At 42.5% G+C, this 24,037-nt stretch overlaps 1 protein-coding gene across 11 annotated transcripts in view; it reads right to left on the bottom strand.

Annotated features, from left to right (window-relative positions):
• Window positions 1-24,037, bottom strand: part of SEMA6D (semaphorin 6D) — a 129,794-nt gene that overhangs the window by 44,193 nt on the left and 61,564 nt on the right. For 8 of the 11 annotated variants that reach the window (XM_088148548.1, XM_088148555.1, XM_088148553.1 and 5 more), the window contains exon 1: window positions 16,465-16,600. The exons of 1 other annotated variant lie outside the window; for it this stretch is intronic. The gene's annotated coding sequence lies outside the window, so the exon portion shown is untranslated. Of the gene's footprint in view, window positions 1-15,600; window positions 15,830-15,998; window positions 16,130-16,464; window positions 16,601-24,037 lie in introns of those variants that run through there. 2 more of the 11 variants (XM_088148550.1, XM_088148549.1) reach the window with 2 other exon arrangements.

Below are 24,037 nucleotides of genomic sequence, written 5' to 3'. Positions count from 1 at the left end.
GTTCTCCTAATGTCCAAAAAGAACATATGGTTAAAAATATCTGTAAACTATCTCCCATTATGAGACCACATGACTAAGGGTTTGTTCTATCTACCCAGCAAAATGAGGTGCTAAAATGGACAGGGCCGTTTTAAGACTAGAGCAGGAACGATTGTAAATACTCAAGTTTTATGCGTATGTTACAAAGGCTTCTGTTTGCAATAAAAAACAACCTAGCACCTCAAAGAGAAACATGCTGGCCGGCCCTGTGTCCTACACACACATTTTCTACTGACAGAATGATCATTTTTGGGGTTGACTTGTTTTGAAATGAACAAGACCCTGTAATTCTGCAATGCTAGCCACTTGCAATCTGGAGTAGCGTCGTCCATTCTCTTGTAGGTATAGATTGGCCTGCTGTCAATCATGACAAAACTGTACCGAAGTAGCCTTTAAAAAAAAAACAAAAAACTACAGGCTGAACATCTTTCTACAGTTTGGAAGAAGTTAACAAGAATGGAACTGTTTAGTTTCATGGGCCAGCTGAACTTCACTCTTCCCTCCGCCCCTGGTCTGATCTGTATGCTGTTGACATACTGGGCACACACATACACCCTTCCACCCACCACGGGGTAGGTGACAAAATGGCAAAGTCTGTCTACCTCTGCAACCAGTGCCAACAGCAGTGTTTGGGCAGCTGGAAAAGTCAGCCTTGGGCATGTCTGCTGATTGTTCTATGCTGCGGAATGAATGTGCCCCTCGGAACAATACCAAGCTTGTTCTCTCCTGAGCTGCGGTATGCCTAAGAGGTTATTTCAGTTCTGTACAAACGTGAAGGCAGGTCTTGCCAATTATCTCTCTGCCTTGCTGGCTTGAACGCCGATGAGGGGAGAGGAAGACGCAGCCTTTGAAGGGTTACAAAGCAGTGAACTGTTTTCATTTGAAGATCCCTTCTGAGAAATGCACGTTGGCTCAGAATGTAGTGTTGTCACCCCACCACGGTCTGGAGCTTCTAAACCAGTGTTTCTCAACCTTGGCAACTTTAAGATGAGTGGACCTCAACTCCCAGAATTCTGGGAGTTGAGCTCCACTCATCTTAAAGTTGCCAAGGTTGAGAAACACTGTTCGAAACCCTGCCTATTCCTCACAGCACCTCCAGTTCACTGCTGGATTTCCACTCCTATTCTGCTCAGGCTGGCAGGAAATCATAACAAGTGGGGCACTTATGCCATGTTCAACTCTGCAGACTATATCATCCTTTTGGGTTAGTTCTCTTAAATCTGAAGAGAGAATGCTGCCCCCCCCCCTGCCCCCCGTGATATTTGGAAGTTCATCTGTTGCAAAACTCTCTGGACTTCTACCCCAAGTCCTGTTGTGATGATAAACAAGGATTCCTTGAAATGAAGATGCAAGAGGCTAATACAAACTTGACAGCCATGTCATGTCAAGCAAGTGCATCCATGGGTGGTGTGTGTGGGGTGCGGTGGGGGGGGTAGGGCTGAGAGAGAGAGGGGAGAGGGTAAATCAAGAGGCAACTGTAACCATGTGATGGAGGCTGCCATGTTGTCTTTTTTGGCCCCCCTCTGTAAATATCGCTGATATAGACCTCTCTCCACCCATCAAAAATAGTTTCTGCTTTCATTGTTGCCAACATCTAGCCTAATCCAGCATTCAAAGCCCAGAAATCTTTTTTAATTGCCGTTTTTAATTCCAGGGCCGATGGAAAGCGTGAATATTCAAAAAAAAGAGTCTGCACTTACAGTACCTTCTCTGCCCGTCCCAACTTGTCAAAAACCTTTGTAAATTAATTTTCAAGGCAGCTTGGTTGGTTCAAGGTTCAAGGCAGCTTGGTGCTCAGAATGAATCCCACTTGTATTGCCCTGCCAGTTCCCTCTCTTCTCATAAGCAACGGGAGGGAAGAATCACTGGTCTTTTTTCAGCTACCCTCTGAGCAAGAGAGGAGGATAGCAAAAAGGAAGATAGAGGAAAGAGGGAGGTATTGCATTTTATGTTTTAATCTACAACACTTAGAGGAGTTGAGTAATTGGGCAGTTAAAAAAAAAAAAGGCAAAACATGACCTTGAATGCAAATGGAGGTCCTTCCTCCTACGTTATAGAGAAAAAGGTATTTCTAGGCACGAGCAGAAATATCAAGGCTTTCTTGGAAGATTAAGGGCAGTAACTTAATCTTCTGCTGAAATGGTTTTTTAATCTTTGCAAGTACTGAAAAGCTGGGTTTGCATAACATCCTAGACTAGGCTAAATGGGGTTAGAGAGTTTGTGATTCAACATAGTTTGGGAATTCAGCCAGTATCTCAGCATGTGAGGTGCACCAGACTATCATATGAAGCCATAATATGGTTTATTTGGTTGAGTATAGTGTATTCTGTGAATGAAGCAATTAGGTTTATAAACCCGGGTTTACTGTGTTGTGCCAACACAAACAAAGGGAGTGCTTGTGTAAACCAAATGAGTTTTTTGAGGAATAATAGGATCAAGGACCTTGTTGGCTAGCTGGTCCAACCTTCTACTTAATACACAAAATCTAGAGTTACAGATACAGAGCTTATTCTTCCTCTAAGCAACCAGTCTCATTATTAAACCACTCATACTGTCCAAGAGTTTCTTTTTTGTAATACTCAGCTGAAAATTTAAACCTGGGTAAGCTACACACGAGGGTGCTTGTACCTATCTAAATGGAACGCATGCAGAGTTTGAGTCAACTCAGGGTGATCTTTCCACTTGTCTCTTGAAATCTTCCTTCCACCGTAGCTCAATTTAACATCACACTAAGCCATTGTGTGGCTAAATAAGTTGGAACTGGCTGAGTTTACGCAATATACTAAGCCAAAAACAATACAAACTTCTCTATGGCTTAACATGATGTGTGAAGCCAGACTTGGCTTGAACAGAGATATGTCTCCATCCAAAAAAATAAGCTTTTCCTCTGTAAGTCAAGCTCTTCTTTACTCTATTTTCCATCCTTTATTACTACCACGGGAAATGAGTAATTTATTGAAGGAAATGCAGATGACCAGGTAGGGGGTTGTAAAGGAAAAGTTACTCAATCTTCTTTCAAGGTCATTTATTACATTTTTAAAAACTGCCAAAATTACTCAAAACTTCTAGGTAGCATAGATTAAAACACAAAATGCAATACCGTCCCCTTTCCTTTCCTTTTTCTTTTTTGGCCATTCTTCTCTTCCTGGGAGGGCTGGTAGAAGAAAACAGATGATTTTTGCTACATAGCTGAACTGATTTTATACTTTGTGCTGCGTTTTTGAAACCAAGACCCTGTTGCCTTTGGGACATAAGTCTGCCTCTGACTCTTGTGCACATGTTTCTCCCCATCCTGAAACTTCCGCTTAGCAAGAAAATGCTTTAATCCACATGGATACTGGAATGATTAAACTGGAGGTGAGAGTCCATGTAAGCCAACTCTCTTACTGACTTTTTTTCCAACGGCTCACGGCCCTCATTCATTCTCCCTGATGGCTCTTCATCAAGGTGGAAAGCAAAAATCTCAAGATGACTTATGTTACTGTGGCCTCTCTATCAACTCTCTGCTACCCCTAGGTTTAGAGAGAGCTAATGCCAAATCACTCAAAGAGTCTTTGACATTGCATAGCAGCTGGATTTGGATGCTATAGCCAACTTTTAGTGGTGGGCTCCAATTTGGAAACCTTGTATACCTGCAAATTACTTATTCAACCTTCTCTTTGGCTCACCTCAATGGCTTGCCCCCAGGAGTCCTAGATGGGAATGACAGTAGGATCCCATTCACTGAGAGATGCTGTCCTTGTGGTCAGAATGAACCTGAGATCCTACTGCCCTTTCTATGCTAATTTACATGCAGCTATACCTTTAGCACTTCCTAAGAAAACCCAAATCTGCTATGAGGAAGACAGTTTGTGTCCGACTTGATCATAATCCCACCATCACCAGTAGAGCTGCTGATCTTCTATCTTATGATTTCCATAAGAAGGCACAAGATGTTGTAATCTTGGAATGATGGCATTATGAATCTTTCTTTCTTTCTTTCTTTCTTTCTTTCTTTCTTTCTTTCTTTCTTTCTCTTTCTTTCTTTCTTTCTTTCTTTCTCTTTCTTTCTTTCTTTCTTTCTTTCTTTCTTTCTTTCTTTCTTTCTTTCTTTCTCTTTCTTTCTTCCTTTCTCTTTCTTTCTTTGTCCCATTTTATCTTACAATGTATTTTGTTTTACTGTTATCTTCTTCAGCTTTTCCTTTTTTTCCATTTTTTTAAGTCTTAACTTTCACTTTTCTACTGTTAACTTTCACCAATCCACTGTTTTTGTTGTATCTGGTTGTTGCTCCTATGTTTTTACCTTGCTGGTCACTGACTGTAATTAAAATAGATTTGAGTTGATATTTCCATTCAACAAGAAAAAGCATAAAGTAAATGTTCAATTGACTCTGGATTTCTTAAAACTTCTAAAACATTGCTTTAAATCTGAAACAGTATTTGATCTGGATGGTGCCTTCTAATTACTATAAGGGCCAGCCAATCAGCATTCTGATGCTCGGACATACATGATTTTTTCCCCTCGATTTTACGATTCTATTTTATTTGTAAACTGTCCAGAGTCACCTGGAGTTGGGCAGCCTCTAAATCTAATAAAGAAATAACATAAATAAAATAAAATTCTGCACAGGTGGTATAGGATTAGGAGCTATACTTTGTTATCATGATAAGGAACAACTAATCGGCACTCTGCAAAACAGACTTCTATTGGAAATCAGAATAACTGGTTAGGAAGTTCATCATCCAAGGGATGAAATATCCATAGAAGTGTCGCCACTTAAGATATTACTCATCCTTATACACTTTTCTTTTGTGGGTATTATGCCATCTTCTGCCTGTCAGCAATTTTTTCTTAGGGTTGCAATAAATGCATTCATTTGAATCTGTGCTATGTCAGTTCATGATTCTTTCCGTTTTGCTTTCCTCCCAGTTCTTATTTTCTTCTGATCTCCACACTTGAAATTTCCAGGGACTGGAAATGTTTATTGTTCTTTAATGTCTCTACTACATTCTTGCTACCAGCCCTGTGATCTCAGAAAGAACAATCTAAAAATAAATACTTGGTTGGCCAAGGCAAATTAAATATACCGAACCTTTGGGAACTTCACTACTGACTGAAAGAGTTTGGATCATAAAACTTGGGCCTAGAAGGTTGGCCCACATCCCCATTCAGCCAATGATTTAATTGGTTTTGGTTCAGTGTATTGCATACACTCATCTATAATGGCATGTAAAGCATAGTTTATGACTTAGCCCTGTGCCTTATACATTGGTTATTGATTCCACTCTCTGAAAGCGAGAAGAGCTGGATTCCAACAAGCTTTCTCTGGAGGATGGTGGAAAGGGTTCATCTGAGGTGTGTCCAATGTTGCAGCAACAGAAGAGATTATTTCTTCTTCTTCTTCCTCTTCCTCCTCCTCCATGGGGGGCGTTTCAAGAAGCGTAATGGGGAGGCACTTCCCAGGAAGAGCTGAAAGCTGTTCTTATTTACATAGTAACACACAAAAATTATCAGGACACTGCATCAGGATTGGCCAACAAAAATGGCCCTTCAGGAGAAAAGACTCAAATGGAGTGACTTATGTTTACCTGCACACTCCAAAGTCTATTTTTAGACTTTGGAGTGTGCAGGTAAATGAATAAAATGTATTTATTCATTCGTTTTGTAAGACTTACAGCCCAGGCCGTATGACGGAACAACTGATTATGGCAACCTCATATCTGTGGCTTCTGCTTAAACTCAAGCTGGTTTAGTCCTGTTGCTTTGGTTTAAATCCAAACAGTTATGGATCTGGATTGTATTTTTTTTTAAAGTGATAGAATAAGTTGACCTTCGGTTATGTAGAGCCATTAACTAAACAGCTTCTGTGCTTGCAGAGATGATGCATTCCAGTAAGCAAGGTAAAAGAAAAGTCTTAGGGTAAGTTACACTTTGATAAATACTTAAAGCAATTTAATTTAGATGGATTAGAAATATTTTGGCAAAGGACAAAAGTCACCAGTTTGCTTGGGCTGCTAGCTTCCCACTGTTGGTGTCATTAATTTTGATTTTTTTTAAAAAAGCAGTCCTTGATAGCAGTAATGCTCAATCAGCCTAGTTCCCACAGTACTATTACTATTAGTAGCAACAGTAAGAGTAGTGATAGTAATAGGTAATATAAAAAAGTGAAATATGCACATCTATAAAAATAGCGTCATGATGTCTGCAAGTTGGGGAAGACTCTTGCTTTGTGGGGGAACATGCAGACATTGCACTAAGCCACAATTACTGAACTACAGTGGGTTCAATAAACCACAATTGGCTCACTCTGCACCATGCGCTAAACCATGAAACTCAGTTTATGAACCACACAGTGAGCCAAAATGGAAGAAAACACATCATGGCTTAATCCATATGGCTCTCACCTTGATGCTGTTCTGAAAGTCCCTGAAAACCTGGGTGTCATCCCAGGCCTTGGGGTAGAGTGGCTATTGAGTCCCTGCCAGTATGTCAGGTATATTTTTTCTAGATGTACACAATCTTATATTCCCTACTTTTAGATAAGTAAACCAACCAGAGTCATTTGGAGTTGGATGGTATCTAAACGTAGTAATAACAACAACAACAGCCAGGCCCTATATGGAATTCCTCTCTGGGAAAAATAACACGAGAACAAGCTTCCAGCCAAAGCATATGATGGGTATTATGAGACATCAAACTATATTTCTAACCAGCCAAGAGTCTTTCCTAAGTTTTAGGCAAAACATGGCCCTGCATGGGAATTATGGGCTCTCTGATTGAACTATGATCCTTCCCAAAGTAACTCATTGTCCTGTTCCAGGTCTCAAACTCTCTCTCGCACACAGTTGCTAGGTGAGGAAAGCAATTTACTCAAGGCTGAGCAGGTAACAGCAGACAAGGGAAGATACATAAAGCAACAAAGTCTCTTGGAAAGAAAGCTTGCCTGCGTGGTCTCACTTTCAACAGGAGCATGCAGAAGAGTAGTCAAAATCCCGTTCAAAGTTCAGAGAGCCAAGTCAGGTTTGTCAGCCAGACCAAGGTCAAAGTTTCACAAGCAAGATTCACAGGAGATCAGACAGTTGCTTCCAACAAGGGACTGGGGCTACCTCTTAAAGCAGGCCACCATCAGCTGTCTTTAATCAAGGGGTTTACTCCCTTGCTTGGCAAGGAGCCTCATAGAATGTCTTTGCTCTGCTCTTTGCTCTACTCGCCGGATGTGGGGGCTAGGAGGCCTGACATCACCCACATCTGACTGCTTCAGCTCTGCAGGTGATGCCTGTGTTTCATCAGCCTCAGGTGATTCTTGGCTTCAGGTCTCCTGAGGCTGACATTCCACAGGTTCTGCTGGAGCAGCTTCTTCAGAGCCAGCATCTGACCCGCACGTACAATACAGGTAGGTCATGATTAGCGCAAGTTCAAATAATGCAATATTTGATTTAGTGAGAATTGTAAATTGACACCAGGTCCCGTTTAATGTGACCCAAAATTCAGTAATGCAAGGCTAAGTGGGTGCGCAATTTGAGGTTAGCACGTGTGCAGTTGCCGTTGGGGTTTTAGATGCTAATCTTTGCATGTGTGAAATGGAGAAAAGGAAGATTCTGTCAGAGTTTAAAGAAGAAAAGGCTCATTATTACATTGGAGCAAAAATGTGATGTAACTGTGACATAAATGTGGTTATAGCAACGCTAAAATAGGATGAGATGTTGGAATACCTGAATCCATGGCAGATTTTTTTGTTTTTATTTTGCTTTCTATAACTACTTTGTGACTTTGTTAACCATACATTTAAATTAAAAGTATATTCTTTTTATCCTTTACTGCAATATTTCATTAATATACATATAAAAATTTATGTTTAAAAATTTTCATTGCCTATTTCCATTGAGCTGGAACCAATTGCCATATTTTCCATAGAAATATCACTTCAAATAGTACAAATTTGAATAATGGGACCATTTTGTGGGATTCATTAACCACGCTAATCGAGACCTACCTGCACATGAATAGGCATTTGGGAGTCTAAGTACACTGCACCATTCAATACTTATGTAAGACAGAGGAGAACAGGATCTTAAATAAATTATAACCTATACAAGAACTTCCGAAATCTTTACGCAAAGGGATATAGAGACTGTTATAAAACTGAGGTCTAATGACTTATCCTAGCTCTCTGCCAATTTCCAATCAAGTTAATAATCCAATGACAACTTCATGACTTGACTGCAAGCCAATTAATTCAGGATTAAGATTAATTTCCTGCTTTGTTTACCCTCCTTGCCCAACATTTCCCTGCCAACTGTCTTCCTTCTACTGAACCCTAGTTCTGAGCCCTCTGGAGAGAGAAATTCCTAGACATCATAAAGCAACTGGCCTGCAGTTGGTGCAAAAATAAATGTTGAATAATATGCAGGAACCACTTCACAGTTGAGGAGAAGGGTTATATTTGGAACTCTTATCCACAAAGAGAATCCTTTGTCTACTGTAGCAATCTAATACTTTCTTGGTTAAGTTTAGACTGAAGTCAATGGGGCTAAAATTGGTTAAGTCTCATTATTATGATGGTCTGGGCTTGTAAATAGTGGTTTCAGTAAAAAGTTTATTATGTTCAATGATCAATCAATAAAGTAAGACGTATACAGCATCAATTCTGAATATATTACTGATAACTTCTCCAGCATGTATAACTATTAAAAATGCTGTGCTACAACTTTTTCTTTTAAGCATGTGATGCTTAACAACCTAAATTCTAAGCAGTTAAATCAATGTCCCTGGGTTTAATTTAATTTATTCTTAAAAGCATCTTAAATTAATGCAGTAATTTGCTAAACTGAATTGTGATCTATGTGGCTAAAATGGCACACATAAGCCAAGTTTGGCCACAGAACTTAGTTTAGTGGTATATGAACATGCCCTGGAGTTGGGTAATCTCTGATCCATTTCTAGCACAACTTCCATTTGTTTTCGGGAGCAAGATCAATTTTGACTAGCTTTAACTATGGTTTGTCTGAATAAAAACTTAATGGCTCAGGCAAAATAATACTTTGTGGTTGGATTAAAATGGAAATAGATGCTTCTAATTCTCCCCTTTCCAAATTTGCAAGAGATGGAACAGGATATCAGGACGGTGTTGCTATGTCATATTGTAGTTTAGTGTTATATCTGAACTGGGCCAGAATGTCTGGGGTAAATCATCATTGTTGAGCCTAATCTGACTCACAAGAGGGCACTTGTTTGTAACAGAGCCGAATGGTCATCAATTTAATCAGTCAGTTAATCCAATATTCCCACTTTCAGTAGCAATATTTAAGCTATATATAGAGCAATATATAAGCTCTAAAACAGAGGCGTTAAAAAGGATATAATCCTACACAGATTTGCTCAGAAGTTAATTCAGCTGATGTAAATGAAGGACAGGTCTATTAATGCTTAGTAATGACAGTGTGATACCTCCAGAATGCAAGACTTCAAATACCAGTTGCTATCCAGAGTGGAAGAAGGTTATTCCTTTTCTGCCCTGCTTCTAAGCACCTTAGATGATCATAATCACTTTACAAGAAACACAACTGGCCTAGACAAGCTTTCCATTTGGTCGAGCAGAGTTCTATTTATCTTAAATATATACATGTTTTTTCCCCCCAACATGGTGTCTTCCAATATATTGGACTACAGTACAACTTCCACCATCATCCCAGCCTGGATGAAGTTAACAGCGATTGCCTTCCAATACATCTGGACAACATCTGATGGAGGAAGGTTGATGGACAAAGACTGTAACCTAAATCAAATCTTTCCAAACTAAGGTTGTAATATCCAAGCCTAACCTTGAATTGAGGAAGGAGGATTTTTTTTCCTTGGGGGGGGGGGGAGAAAGCAAATGACAAATGCCACAAATCAATAAATATACTCCTCCTGAGAGCTTGGCAGTGCCAGATGTCCCAGCAGCTATTGGTAACCTCGCCTCTATTCCTCTGCAGGTGTGCCTGCTAAGCTGTGTTGGAGCAAGTGACTAAGCCTACTGAACACAAAAGAAACATCCCGTTCTGGATGTTAACTTCAGTCATCAGAGACAGACAATGCTGCCAGTGGCATGGAAGGGGAGGGGTGGGCAAAGGGCTGTTGCCAGCTCCATTGTTCACAACTGAATAGTTTCTCCAAAAGGTTATTGAGCCAATAGCTTGGTGTGGCCAAAGACAGGATGATGGATTAACAACACATACAGTGTCCAAGATGAAAGAATGGTTGAAGTTCACTTCGGGGTTGTTAAAATGCTAATCTAGTTTAGTGAACAAAAGCTTATTGGAATTGAAAAGTTGGGGAGAGAAATACACTTCATACACATAATCTGCATGTAAATCATAATGTTTGTTCTCATCTTGCCTTGGTTGTAAATTATAGTTAGCTGCAACATTGGTAAGTCATCTTGGCAGCCTATTGTTGGAGCCAAAACAAGTCTTTAAATTTAAAAACAATCCTCCCCCCGCCCCCCAAACCATATGCCCGCATTGCAAATTTTGAGATTAATATGCAACAATCTGGTGGTTCTACATGTTTTTCTGGTAGTTTTGAGGGGAAGGGTGAAATCCTCATTTGCTGTAAGAAGTCTGCACAAAGTCCTTCAGATTCAATATTTGTGGCTGTATGGAGATGGTATCTGGAAGTAGAAGCATCTTTCCTTCTCTGTCTTTAAGGAAATTGTTTTTTAAAAGAAACCAAGCTTTTGTTAACAGCTGCTTTGGAATGACCATTAAGGCATGTTCCTGAAAAGAAAACAGACATTTCCCCCTCAACACACAGAGATCTGTTGAAAAACAGTGCGATAAGGCTCGTAATGTGATTTTTCACCAAACTGTTCTTCCATGTGACATGGGAACAAATCTCAACATACTTTTTTTTTAGCCTGAAGTTGGCAGCTACTCACCAAACAGAGTAACAACTTAATAAAACAGCTTAGATGGATTTTGACGGCAACTGTAGCAGCTTATCTGAAGCAAAGAAGTCAGATCAACTGTCCTCTCAGGAGTTTTTGACAGAATCAACATTTGGGATGATTTAATTTGGATGCCAGATTTTAAAGAACAAAATTAACAAGTATTTTTCCATAATAAATGATCTCCTGCCCACAAACTCCAGAGCTGCTTCTGGGAGAAATGATTAATTTCTGCAACTGAGAAAAGTCATGTTGACATTCTGGGCTAGAATTACAGGTATGTGTAATGAATAGGTATGTAATCACTTCATTTCTTTTCTTAATGGAGCAAAAATAATAATTAAAAAAGCCCTCTTTTGTGATTCTTCGCAATTGCTGATCAAAGCCATAATGGTGATAATACATTTTATTAAAAAAAAAAAAATACAGCCATGCTGTAATGCTCTCAGAATAAATATTTCCACAATGGATGCATGCTGGATTGGCGATTATCCCTTGCTGCATATTGAAAGGAATGGAGAAATCTATTTACTTCTTATCCTGTCATTTTAAAAACTAAAAATCTGGCAGTCTGGGGGAAGGAAAAGAGTTAAGAAATTTGGCTTTCAGGGACTTGACACAAACCTTATTTCTGTCTCCTGAGATACTAGACTTCGGAATTTTCCAACACAATTAACTGACAACAGGCTAATAAGGGGAAGAAATCACCGCCTCAACAACAGAGGAGAATTGCTTACACAAGGACTGGATCCCTACATGGGATTCATACATGTTCTAAATGATGGTGTGCTTCATAATGGTTTGATAAATAAATCACAAGTTTATTGTGCAATACACACAACCCAGAAACCATGGTTTCCAAATCACCATGACCAAGTTTACACAACACAAAGCTAAAACCAAACAAGTTGCCATATGGCTTAGCACAATGGGTGAAGAAGTCAAGATATAGTTAGTGGTCATGACCACTAACTCAGATGGCTTTTGCAATGATCGTTATCATCACCCAAGATCTGACAAATCCATGCAGTCACGGTCTGCGATGATGATGGTCAACTGTAGTGGGGATAAAGATAGGAGAGCTGGTGCTTTCATGCCCAGTTTGAAAACTCTTCAAAGACACTCAGTTGCTACTGTTGGAATAAACACATTCATAGCGAAAGTTCCAGCCTATGTTTCATCTGCTCTGAAGTACATTCAGCATTTCACCCATTCAAGCAACATGTTGACTATGTGGTAGATACTGGAGATCAGAATGGAGGCCTGACTCTTCCCATCTCTTCAACAATACTGTAGCAACAACAAAATAATTGACCTTAAATAACCCAACCATGGATTTTTGCACTGTCAGTTCTAGTACTAAATACCAATTTCCAGGCTGAAAAATCTGCAATTCTTAACATATGACTTTTGCACCCAGATCTAATTGCTGTATTTGGGGTGCTGATACACTGAATAGGTAACCCAGGCTTGAAGTCTACCTTCCTTCCAAACAAAGCCAAGTCTCCTACCAAGATTGCTTGGACTGTCTTTAGGAACTGTGACACCAACATGATTTTTTTAAAAAAATGTGCAAATGTTTTATTTATTTAAAAGATTTGTATGGCCGTCCATCTTAAAGCGCAACGCTGGGCGGCTCACAACAACAATAAAACCACAGAACCATAAAAACCTTAAAACAAAACTCCCCCCAAACAGTTTTCCATACTATTGGCCCCCGCTTCCTCAGCACACTTTGGCCCTCTTGCATATATCCCCTTTCTTCTTAAAACAAAACAAAACAAGGAAAGGTATGAATGAATGAATACATCAGCTTTCAAGGAGGAGATGAGAACTCTGTGCTAAGCTTTGACATCTGGCAGTCACAGAAGATGCTCAGAATGACAGCTGAGATCAAGCAGCTAAATAAGAGCCAGAAAGCTACAATGTTCAGCTGGGCAACCACATTGCACTCTTATGATTCAATGGGAAGGCGGGGGGGAATGCATTGTCAGAGCTAGCTATTGGCTTTGCCTGCTGGAGACACTTCCATCACACAAAGTACGCTGAGGATGTGACGTTGACTTTAGGGACACAGAGGAGCACAGGTAGCAAGAAAAGGATGACAACTTGCTTGGGGAACATTTAAAACAAGCCACTCGCTTTCACTTTCGGCTTCCCTTTTCAACCCATGCTGAAATTTCTCCAAGTGAATTTCTACAGCTCAGCTTTCTGTTAGGCATTCTGGGATGTATTTAAAGTTTATGATAGACAAGAGGAAAAAAAAATAGCCAACCTCTGTACATTTTTATTTATTGGAGGCAGAGGAAATGTTTATACGGGGTCTGCCTGCTGAATATAAAACACCTCTCACTTAACACATTAAACATAGTTATCATTTACTGGATTTCCTACACAACTAAAAAACACTATTCCACTTTCAAAACAGAGGCAATAGGACAGCTCTGTAGGGACACTCTTCCACTATTGTGTGTATAAAACAAACATTCGAGAGACTTTGTCTGAACATGTTTTCAAAACTAAATTATTTTTTAATTATTCCATAGGGTTGAAAGCTGTCCTAACCTCAACAAGAAAGCCACAAACATCTCTGGTAGCCTTTTTTAACTACTTTCAATTCCAACCTGTATATAACTGCCTAGAAATACTGCAGAACTATTATTGCAGTTCAAATGTTCTCCAACAATAAGCTCCTCTGAATACAGTATGGCTTATGTTTTAATCAGCAAAGAGTTTACACATAACTTCTGATAAAGTTTGCAAAGCCCTGCTCTTCTGAAAGGAGTGCTAAATAACGATTCAGGGGAATTATTTTGTAAATGGTAACATTAGCTTGAGCAACTTTTGGAATACTTTTGATAAGGAGTTAAATTGGCAACAGCAATAGTTAGTACACAGAAACTTCACTCTTCAGTGCCCAGCATATATTCATAGATTGTATCCAGTCAGTCGTATTTACTGCTGATGTACATAGAAATAAAATTAAATGTATCTCCCTGTATGCCTCGTTCTGGTTTAGGTTCTGCCTCTACCACCACCCCTCCATAAATCTGATACAATGTTGGAGCACACCAGAACTGGCACAAGGCTGACATTTCATTTCATGCACATTCAACAGAAATTATACGGCAGCAAAGGGAGTGTGATATCTACCATCACTCACAACCGGGAGATGCGGGGGGGACGGGGGACAGTGACTCATTAGTCTTAAGGCAAGACTGTTCCTAGGACCAACCCAACCCAACAACCAGCATTACTCCTGAATTACTAAAGTGAGGTCCCCCCTCACACATGCCCTCAGTTATGCTTTCTATGGAAGGGTGAAGTTCAAAACCAGTTGAAAAGAAATTGTTTTGAAATTGAAGAGAAGGAGGTGAACTGTTATGGATACCCAAGAGTGATCACTTATGAATGGGGACCTTTCCAACTTTCTCAGCAAAAATGTCTGTACCCAGTTTGACCAGTTGGGACCTGTAGAGCAATTCTGTAAAGGGAAAAGATGGGGGGGGGGGTTTGAGAAATAAGTTTCCTTTTTGCATTTCAGCCCTTTGCTTTCAGCAGAAGAGGAGGAGGACAAGGCCATTCGGAATTAGCCCTGCACTGTTTCTATCCATATTTGATGGAAAGTTTGAAAGACAGCTCCCCCTACCTCCCAATGCCAGGCTGATTCAGTCAGGTTCCAGAAAGGAGAGCTACTCTCGGAGTTTAGTTATCACTTGGCAGGATGGGGTGTATGGGGCAGGAGACCCACACATACAAATGGCGATCAGGTGTCATCCCAGTTTGGTGGGAGGGACTTATGGCTGGGTCACACCCATTTTCATGCCCCACACTTTGAGCTGGGGAGCCAGCCCCCTGCATCTCTGGGACATGTGGATAATTAGGCCTCTCCTCCCTAGTGAGCTATGGGTCAACAGCTCCTGTCATCTGGGTTGGCTCACCCTCTTCCGGGGGGGGGGGGGCTGTCACTTTTCACCACTTATTTTGCTTTACCCCCATGAAAAGTTCCAGCTGCCAAGAGGGATGCAAGACATCCCAGGAGAAAGAATAACGGAGTAGGTCAGTGAATCCTCTTGCAGACTGGGTCACCCAGGGATCATCAGGACCGTCCTTACAAGCAACCGGACACTCCTCCTATTGCCCCCGAACCCGCTTTTTCCCACCCTCCCAAACACATCTTAGGGCCTGCTCGTTAATTCATGCAGATTTTCCAGGGCCGAATTAAAAAAAAAAAAAAGGAAACGGCAGAGGTCTTACACCCCCGAGAAAAGGAAACTGGAGAAGCCGGGGGGGGGGGGGCGTCTGCCTGGGGATTCCAGAGCGCAGTTGGCGGCAGCCCTTCATGCCGGTTTGGATCAGGGCTACGAAGGGTTGGCGAGGGTGGACGATCTCGCCCACTCGGGCTTTCTGCTCCACGGAGTCCAGATCCTGCACGCCAACGCCCCCCGCCCCCGCTCCGGGACCCGGCCAAGGCAAAGGACTGGAGCCGAAGGGGAGCCGTGAAGCTGCTCGCGGCTGCCCCGGCTGGAGCAGCCGTCCCTGCGAAGGCTCGCGGAGAGAGGCTCGCCGTCTCGGTTGCCCCCGCCGCCGCCAGGCCGAGGAGCGCCCTTAAGACTCTCCGAGGGGCCAGTCGCGAGCTAAGCGCCTCGCTCACCCGTCGCTCGGCGGACCTCAACGCTCGCCTCTGCGGCGGCGGCGTCTGGTGCTGCCGGCCGGGGCTGGCAGGGCATGCCGGCCAGCCCGAAGCCCGGTTCCTGCGGCTGGCTAGTCTTCCTCCACTCCCGACCTTCCCGGCCCGGTCGCCAGCTTCCTCCTCCTCCTCCTCCTCCTCCGCACCGCTACGAGCGCCGAGCCCCCCTGCAAGCCACCCGACTCGCGCACCCGGACGGCTCCGCCACAACAGAGCTCGCCCGCAGCCCGCCAGCCCGCTGCCCCCGCCCCCGCCCCCGCCACTCCTCCTCCTCCGGCCTCTCGAAAGCCTCCCCGTCTCGCTCACCCGCCCCCCCGCCGCGGTCCTCTTGCTGAGCCCGCGCCTCCCGCGGGTAAACACACCGGCTGCGACTCCAAAGCGGGCTGCTCCCGCCGCTGCCCGCCGTTCCGTCTCCTCCGCTCCGCTCTGTTCCTTCATGCCTCGGCTCCGGCAGCCGGGAGCGCCCCAGCCCAGCCGCCTTCCCATTCCGACCTCGGCGCAAATGCCAAGGCAAACAGAAGCGCGGCAGCAGGAGTCGGTCTGCCCCTCGCGCAGCCCGCAGGGAGGCGAAGCGGAGCGCAGCGGGGCGAGGGGGGGCTGGCCTCCCTCCCGTGCAACTTTTCAGCGCGCGGGGGAGGGGGCGCTTGCCAGCCCGGGCACTGATTGCGGCGGCGCTCGGCGAGGGCGCGAGCTCTGCTGGCCGGAGGACTCTCCTCCTCCTCCCCCCCCCCGCCGGTTCGCCGCCAGCAGGCAGCCGGTGGCGGGGACTGCAGCACCGGCGCCCCGCTTCCCGCCTTCCCTGGCGGCCGGGCGCGCACCTCGGCTTACCTTCGGAAAGGGAGGCGGCGAGCCGAAGGCAGAGCAGAGCCAGGGCAGGCGGCGCGGAGTCCAGCTCGGCCGGGCAGAGGCGCGGGGCTCGGCCGCCTCGTCCTTCCCCCTCCGCCAGCTCCGCCAGCTCCGCGTCATCCCCCGGGCTCGCTGCGGCGCTGGGACGCGGCGGGCGCCGAAGCCCGGGGACCCAGGCGAAGGGCGCCATGCGAGTCCCCGCTGGCCGACGGGGAGGCCGCCCCCGCCGGCGGGCCACTTCTCTGCCGACCCTCCAGGGGCTGCTGCGGAGCGCCGCGCGCCGCTTTGCCCGGGCGCGGCGCAGCCGGACGGGTTTGGGCTGCTCGCCCTCGCTGGCGGCGGCCTCTGGGCGCCTTTCCCGCTCTCGCTGACCCCTCGCTGGCCTCCGCCTCCGAGGAGCCGCTCCAGCTCCGAGCCCCTCCGTTCCCCTGGCAAGGCAGGGGCCGCGGGCGGGGGGGGGGGGCGGCCGGAGGACAGCTCCGGCTCCCCTCCCAGCGCTTGGATTAGCCGAGCTTTCTGGCAGACTCCCGAGGAGAAACAATGGCTGGCAACGGCCTGGGAGCCCCGCATGGCCCAGGAAAGTTCCCCAAGTTGGAGGGCCCATCCTTCCTTCCTTCCCCTTTTATTTTCCCTTCCTCTTTCCATTGCCCCCCTTTGCCCCAGTTCAGCTTCTTTCTCTCCCTCCCGTGTATCAGTGAAGTTGCCAATAGAAGCCAGATAAGTGGAGAAAGAGTTCAATCGAATAGCGCAGAGGCACACAGCCGGCTCCCTTTTCTGAAAGGGATCGCTTCCTCCCAGTTCTAATTCCTCCTCTAAAGGAAAGTCCTTACTCTTGGCAGAGTATCCAGAATGCTTTTGCAGATCAGAGATCAAGACGAAGAGGAGAAGGAGAAGGAGAAGGATCAGAATCGTCTTTCTGCTCAAAAGAAAATTCACTCTTGGAAATAAAGGAAAAGAATCGCTCTTGTGCAATTTTTTCCTGCAGAAACACACACAGTTGAAAGATAGAATGTGGTTGTAAAGAAACTCTGTGCCACTTGGAAAATAGAGAGGGGGAAATCAGTTTCTCTGAAGCTTATTACTTAAGCTTGGAGGAAAATCCCCCTATTTCATTTTTAAAAGAATATTGCTGCCATGCTGCTTTATGGACAAACCACCAGGAATTTTGGAGAGATTTTAGCGCACCCCAAGGCTTCTGATTATTATTCCCCAGGATCCTTTGCCAACTTCTTCATGAAGTAAAAGCAAATTTGCAATCCAGCCTCAGAAGTGAATTGGCTGATCTTTCCCACAGTCCCAATCTTACATTTCCTTGCAAGAAACATTTGTGGGTTGGTTCTCCAAAAAATGAGCCCCAGGTAGACAAAACCCTCCATTTTCTTTCAATGGAAGGGTTGCTTGGAGAGTAAATCACTGGTGCATTTATGGATGGGTGGGTGGAGGGGGAAAGACTTAAAGATTTGGCCCATGCGACTTTCTCTTCAGTCGCTGCCAAGAGCATTTCCCAGCCATGGGAATAGAACAGTTTTGGCGAGCAGCCCTTGGGATATTTCACTCCGAAGTTTTTGGGTGGTGACAGGCTGGAGGCTCCATCGCTGCAGCCTTCTGTGTAGCTGACATTCAGCAGATCTGTTTTCTGACATTAGAAGATTGGGTCTCTTCAGACGCATAAGGATATTCCCACTTTCTCTTCCTCCAGGCAACCACCCTAACTGGAGAGGACATCAAAACCTGCCCATTGAGTGAAAGAACTGCGCTGAGATGATTGCAATGTGGATTGAGAACCGGATGGAAAAAACCAGAGGGGGAGGGAGGAATAAAGATATGCCAATTTGGTAAGAGGAGGCAATGCAATGGGAATAAGGAGAAGAAATGTGAAATGTCTCAAAAGGAAGAGGGCAGAAGGGAGTGGCAATGAGGACACCACCCCACAGGTGGAAGCAGAGGTGTCCTCAAGGTATGGTCAGAAAAAAGGTATGGTTAAAAAAAGATGGCCACAATGGTGCAGTCAAATCTCTCCCCATTTTTTAATGTACTTAGAAACGTGCAGAGCTTTAACTGCAACATCACGGCCACCATGGCTTTTTGGACCATGCACTGTGGATGCGTGCAAGTCCCCCATCCATGGTATGGTCCTTTCATTCGAAGCAGTCAAGCTAAGCAATGAAAATGGAATTGCCAAAATTATTTCTGTTTACTGGGTTTTCCCTCATGCTGCTGTTTCTGGGCTGTTGGCTTAAATGGTCACCAAACAAGGGAGAGAAAGTGTGACACTGACATAGAAAGCAAGTGGTGGTGGTGGACACTAAAGAATGGTGCACGAGCCTTCCAAAATTCCCATATAACATTAAATCCATTGCAATAAATGAAAAAGAAGCAAGGTTCTTCTACTAAGTGTTTACAGACACTTTCATCTTAAAAATAATCCAGCAAAGAAAGTCTTTCACAAGTCTCTTCAACCAATCCTCTTGTACTCTAAAGCTGGGCATGATATCTACCATTAGTCCACTCTCACCTCTCTTATATTTATAGGTTCTAAATTTGCCACACTTTCTTTTTTGTACTTTTAGATGGCTCAGTAAGCCTCAGTTCTCTGGCAGCAGATAAATTCAAGGCATATTGTAAACAAGATAAAACAATCAAAGAACCAGAAAAGGGTGCAAGGTGATAAAATCAACAGCGGCAAGAATAATAGCAAGAACTACAAATGGCAGGATTACAACTTCAGTAATAAAATAGTATGAAGCTTCGGAAGACTAGGTTACATTGTTTTGGAATCCATGCAAAACTAAAAAGACACTCAATTCTATGCAGATATTCTGATATACTAAGATGGTGTTGGGGCACTTGTACAGAATTATATAGTAGGAGATGAGTGGAGTGAGAATCAATTCTCTGCTAATGCAGTAAGACCCATTCCAACAGCAGTCAAACTTCTGCTGCTCCATACATTTTCCTAATTTCTTTTTAAAGAAATGCCTGCATTGTTAGTCCTAATCATCTTGGCGAGTGTTTAAACTTCAAACGTTCAAGTGAAACCCCTCCTTGGAGGAGAAATGGAGCCACCACCTTAAGGACCCTCTTTTATTCGACAATCAACAAGACCAAGGCACTTTTCATCTCAGTTCCTGAGATGAACTCACCAAGGAAGTTATAAATAAGCCTTTTGTTGATGTTGGAAAGTCTGATCTTTGCATCAGAAAGAGTTCTGGCTGAGCCAAAGGGCTGTAAAAATTATATAAAGCATCAGGCTTTCATATTTAATGAGAAATGGTATATCTAATATGGTGCAGGGTTTTTTCCCCCCAGAAAGATGATTCCTTTCAGCTGCTCAATCTGCTACTTGGAAGCACTGAAGATCACTTTATTTTAAGGCATTGGCATATTGAGTGGGTGCACATGCAGAGGTTGAAGTTGTGTATGGCAAGTGTAGGGAAGGCAAATATATGCATCCCTTTATTGACATGATAAATCGTCAATAACACTTGGAAAGAAAGCCCCTTAAATCCTGGCATGCACTGTGTCACTAGAGAACAGATTAAAATGTTCAGGTCTTTAAGCCTTATCTTGGAATTATCCTGAAAGTTGCTCCTAGTTGTGACTCTTAACCTCCTTTCTCTTACAACTTTCCCAAACAAACATTGTAAGGGAATTAGAAGAAAGAAAATATTCAGTGATCACTCATCTCAGAATGATTTAATAACAGGCACTTCCACGCTAGTGAGAAAGATTACAGTCTTCCACATACTAACCTTTTGTGCTCTCCTATACTCATCTAATGCTTCTACCCCTTCTTTTAGATTCTTGCCTTTTATATATACTTTTAGTTTTTAATTCATCTATCTTTTATATCTTCTAGCTTTTCATAAGTTTTTTAAATTTAGATTTTTATTTTTACTCTTGATGGATCCTTTATGCTTTTTTAATGACTGTACACCACCTCCCTTACGCTGGTCTATGACCATAATAAAGGTTTGATCTGATTTAGTGAGAAAGGGGGCAAAGAATCTTTTAATGTAATTGGACTCAAGGAAAAAGGAGAAGGGAACAAGTAGGTGGCTGCAGGCATACTAAATAAAACATCCTAGGAATTATGACAGAAGAGGTAATCTGGGATCCATCATAAAACCATAGGAAAAGAAAAAATAAAAAAAGAGAGAACTAAAGAAGTTTCCAGAGAAGACAAATATTTCTTAACAAATTAAGCTATTACAGCAACAGTTATCTATGTTAATGGTAAGAGAAATAGAAATAAAAATGGATTATGAAAAGCAAAAAAAAAAATAAAAAATTGGCAAATACACCAGGAAAATGGTTAGCGTATAAATTAAGAAAGAAAAGAAAAGAAAATGGTATCGAAACTTCAAGAGAGAGAGATGGTATTAACGGACAATGTGGCTATGGAGAAAGTGTTTTATCAGTAGTACTCTAATTTGTATAAAGGACATGATATTCCTCTGGAGAAAACAGATGAATATCTAAAAAAAAAAAAATCTACCAAGGCTTACAGAGAACCAAGGATAGATTATGAATGGACCTACTATATAACAATAAGAGAAGTTTCAGAAGCTATAAAAAAGATTAAATTAGGAAAAGCTCCTGGGCTAGATGGATTATCAGTTTTTTATTACAAATGCTGTGAAGATGAACTTTTACAACCTTTACAAAATACAGTGAATTCTATTTTACTGGGAGGAAAGATGCCAGAGACTTGGAAAGAGGCTAATATAGCACTAATACCTAAAGAGGGACAGGATTTGACTTTAACAAGAAATTGCAGACCAAAATCATCATTGATTATGATAAGTTGTTCACAATGATTCTAGATGATAGACTGAAAACAATTTTGCAAGAATTTATCCATGAAGACCAATGTGGGTCTTTCCGTAAAAGACAGTTAAAGGACAATGTTAGAAATGTGTTGGATATTTTAGAATACAGTGGTACCTTGGGTCACGAACTTAATTCGTTCCGCGACTCTGGTCGCGACCCAAATTGGTCGCGACCCGAATCAAATTTTCCCATAAGGTTCAATGTAAATACGGTTAATCCGTTCTGACCCCTCCGAATTTGGTCGCCAACCGATTTTGGTCGTGTCCCGAATCAAATTTTCCCATAAGGTTCAATGTAATTACGGTTAATCCGTTCTGAACCATATGTATTTTTTTTAAAACCACAAAAATATGAAACAAAATACAGTACAGTGCAGTACGAAGAGAGAGAACGCTAACCTTGCTTGAGGCGACTTCTGGCGTGGAGGACAGGAAGGCGGGTGGGGAGGTGGTTCTTGCTTGGAGGGAGAATCCCCCTCCCTACAGGAAGCCACGACCACGTGTCACGGCAGGGAAAATGGCCGCGGATCCTGTTCGTCACCCGATGCGGAGTTCGCAAACGGAGGCAAAATTTTGGGAACGGTGCTGTTCGTGACCCGAATTGGTTGTGAACAGAAGCGTTCATGACCCGAGGTACCACTGTATTTGGAACAACACAATGAAAAACAAGCTGCACTGACTTTTTTAGATGCAGAGAAGGCTTTTGACAATTTGAACTGGACTTTCTTATTTAAAGTTTTAGAAGATGCGAATTTTGGAGAGAATTGTAGAAAATGGTACTTATACTTCACAGAAAGCAGAAATCATTGGTAATGCTGATCCAACGAAACCATGCGAGATACAAAAATGAACAAGACCCACTGTCGCCTCTTTTGTTCATCCTGGTTCTGGACAGTACTGGTTTTAACAATGGATGTGCCATTTAAACAATGGCAGAAGGATAGGTGTGGCATAGAAAAAAACTCTGAGTTAATATAAGGTGTTTATGTAAAAGAAAGAGGAGGTTTACCTGATTTGAAATTATACTTTGCAGCTTGGTGTTTGCTTTGGATAAAACAGTAGATGTTGCTGAGGAACAGAAGGCTTTTGGAGTTAGAAGGACACGATCTGAGATTTGGATGGCATGGATACTGACGGTACAACAAAGCTAAGATTAATGTAGATTTCAAAAATCATTTTGTTAGGTGTGCCATATTGAGAATACGGAATAGATACAAACCCAGGTTGTGTCTGAAAATACCATTATGGCTCTCAGCACAAGAAGCATATTACAGAAGAGAAATGCTAAGTAAAAGCAAATGGTTGACTTATGGTGGCATATTAGAATTTTGTCAAGGGGTGTGTAAAATAAAATAGAGAGAAAATTTGGAGGCAGAAGGATACACTTGTCAGTGGTTTACTTATGTACAATTATTAGAAAGATTAAGGTAGATAAAAGATTTTGTGGTTTTGAGCAACGTAAGACTGAGTTTGAAATAGAATTGTGTATCAATGATGAACATGTTATTGCTAAAATGTATGAACTTTTATTGAAATTTGAGACAGAAGAAGAAGAAGTGAAATAATGTAGTGGGCTAAAAACTTTGGTTACAATATTCAGATGGAACAATGGGAGAATATGTGGTTGAAAGGACTGAAATTTACACTATGTTATAATCTTAAAGAGAATTTTTATAACATTCAGAAGATTTTAAAGATTAATATATAATTGAAACCAGAGGCTTTTCTTTGGGGACTGATGGATAAACAGTTGGAAAAAAGTCATGGAACTTTGTTTTTATACATGGTAACCGCAGCGGGATTATTATATGCACAGAAGTGGAAAGATCCGACATTACCCACAATGGAGGAATGGATAGCGAAGATGATGGAACTTACAGAGATGGCCAAACTGACTTCTTTGAAAAAAGACATTATCTAAGTTTATGGTTGACTGGAAACCCTTTATAGGCTTTTTGCGTGAAACAGAAAAAAGATGAACTGATGATTTATGGTTTTGATGATTAAAAAAAATAGATTATAGAAAAAAATGAAAATCACGATGTAACCATAAAGTAAGAGGTAAATTTATATTTATACTTATAACTGCTGTAAAGAAAATAGGAAGCTACTACTTTATACTATCTTTTTTTCTTTTCTGTTGGCTTTGTTCCCTCTTTTACTTGCTTTTCTTTTCTTCTTTCTTCTATATATTAGTTTCTGTTAGTTTTTATTTTTCTTTATAAAAAAAATTAAATATAAATTATAAAAAATAGAACCATAGGGTTGGAAGGGAGCTCAGAGGTCTTTTCATCCAAGCTTCTGCCCAAAGCAAAGATCCTCAGACCATCCCAAAGAAATGGCTGTCCAATCTTTGTATGAAAACCTCCAAGGATGGAGCACCCATGATTCCAGAAGGCAGGCTGTTCCACTGCTTAGGAGATATCATGGTCAGGAAATCACTCTTGCCAGATCGCTGGCCCTGCAGAGCTTCTTTTAAATTTCATCCAGGGAAAGAGAGGATGGGATGTGCTTTGTCCAGCCATCCAGAAGCTGATTTTAGCTCCACTTGTAAAGAGAGAAGGATTGGATTTGCTGGCTAGGTTCACACAGCATGTTAGCCTGGTTACATATTACATTAACCCATTTTCTCAGGTTGCACAATGCATGGGAAAATCCACCCACCAGAGATGTGGGGTTTACATAGCATGCCACTGAGAAACAAAACAAGGTTAAAGCTAACC

The sequence above is a fragment of the Python bivittatus genome, unplaced genomic scaffold (assembly GCF_059951505.1).
Source record: "Python bivittatus isolate LINGU-HERP-01145 unplaced genomic scaffold, Pbiv_v1 ctg000530_np1212, whole genome shotgun sequence".
NCBI classification, from domain to species: domain Eukaryota; kingdom Metazoa; phylum Chordata; class Lepidosauria; order Squamata; family Pythonidae; genus Python; species Python bivittatus.
The sequence above is the reverse complement of the archived record's forward strand: the minus strand, read 5'-3'. Positions and strand labels throughout refer to the sequence as shown.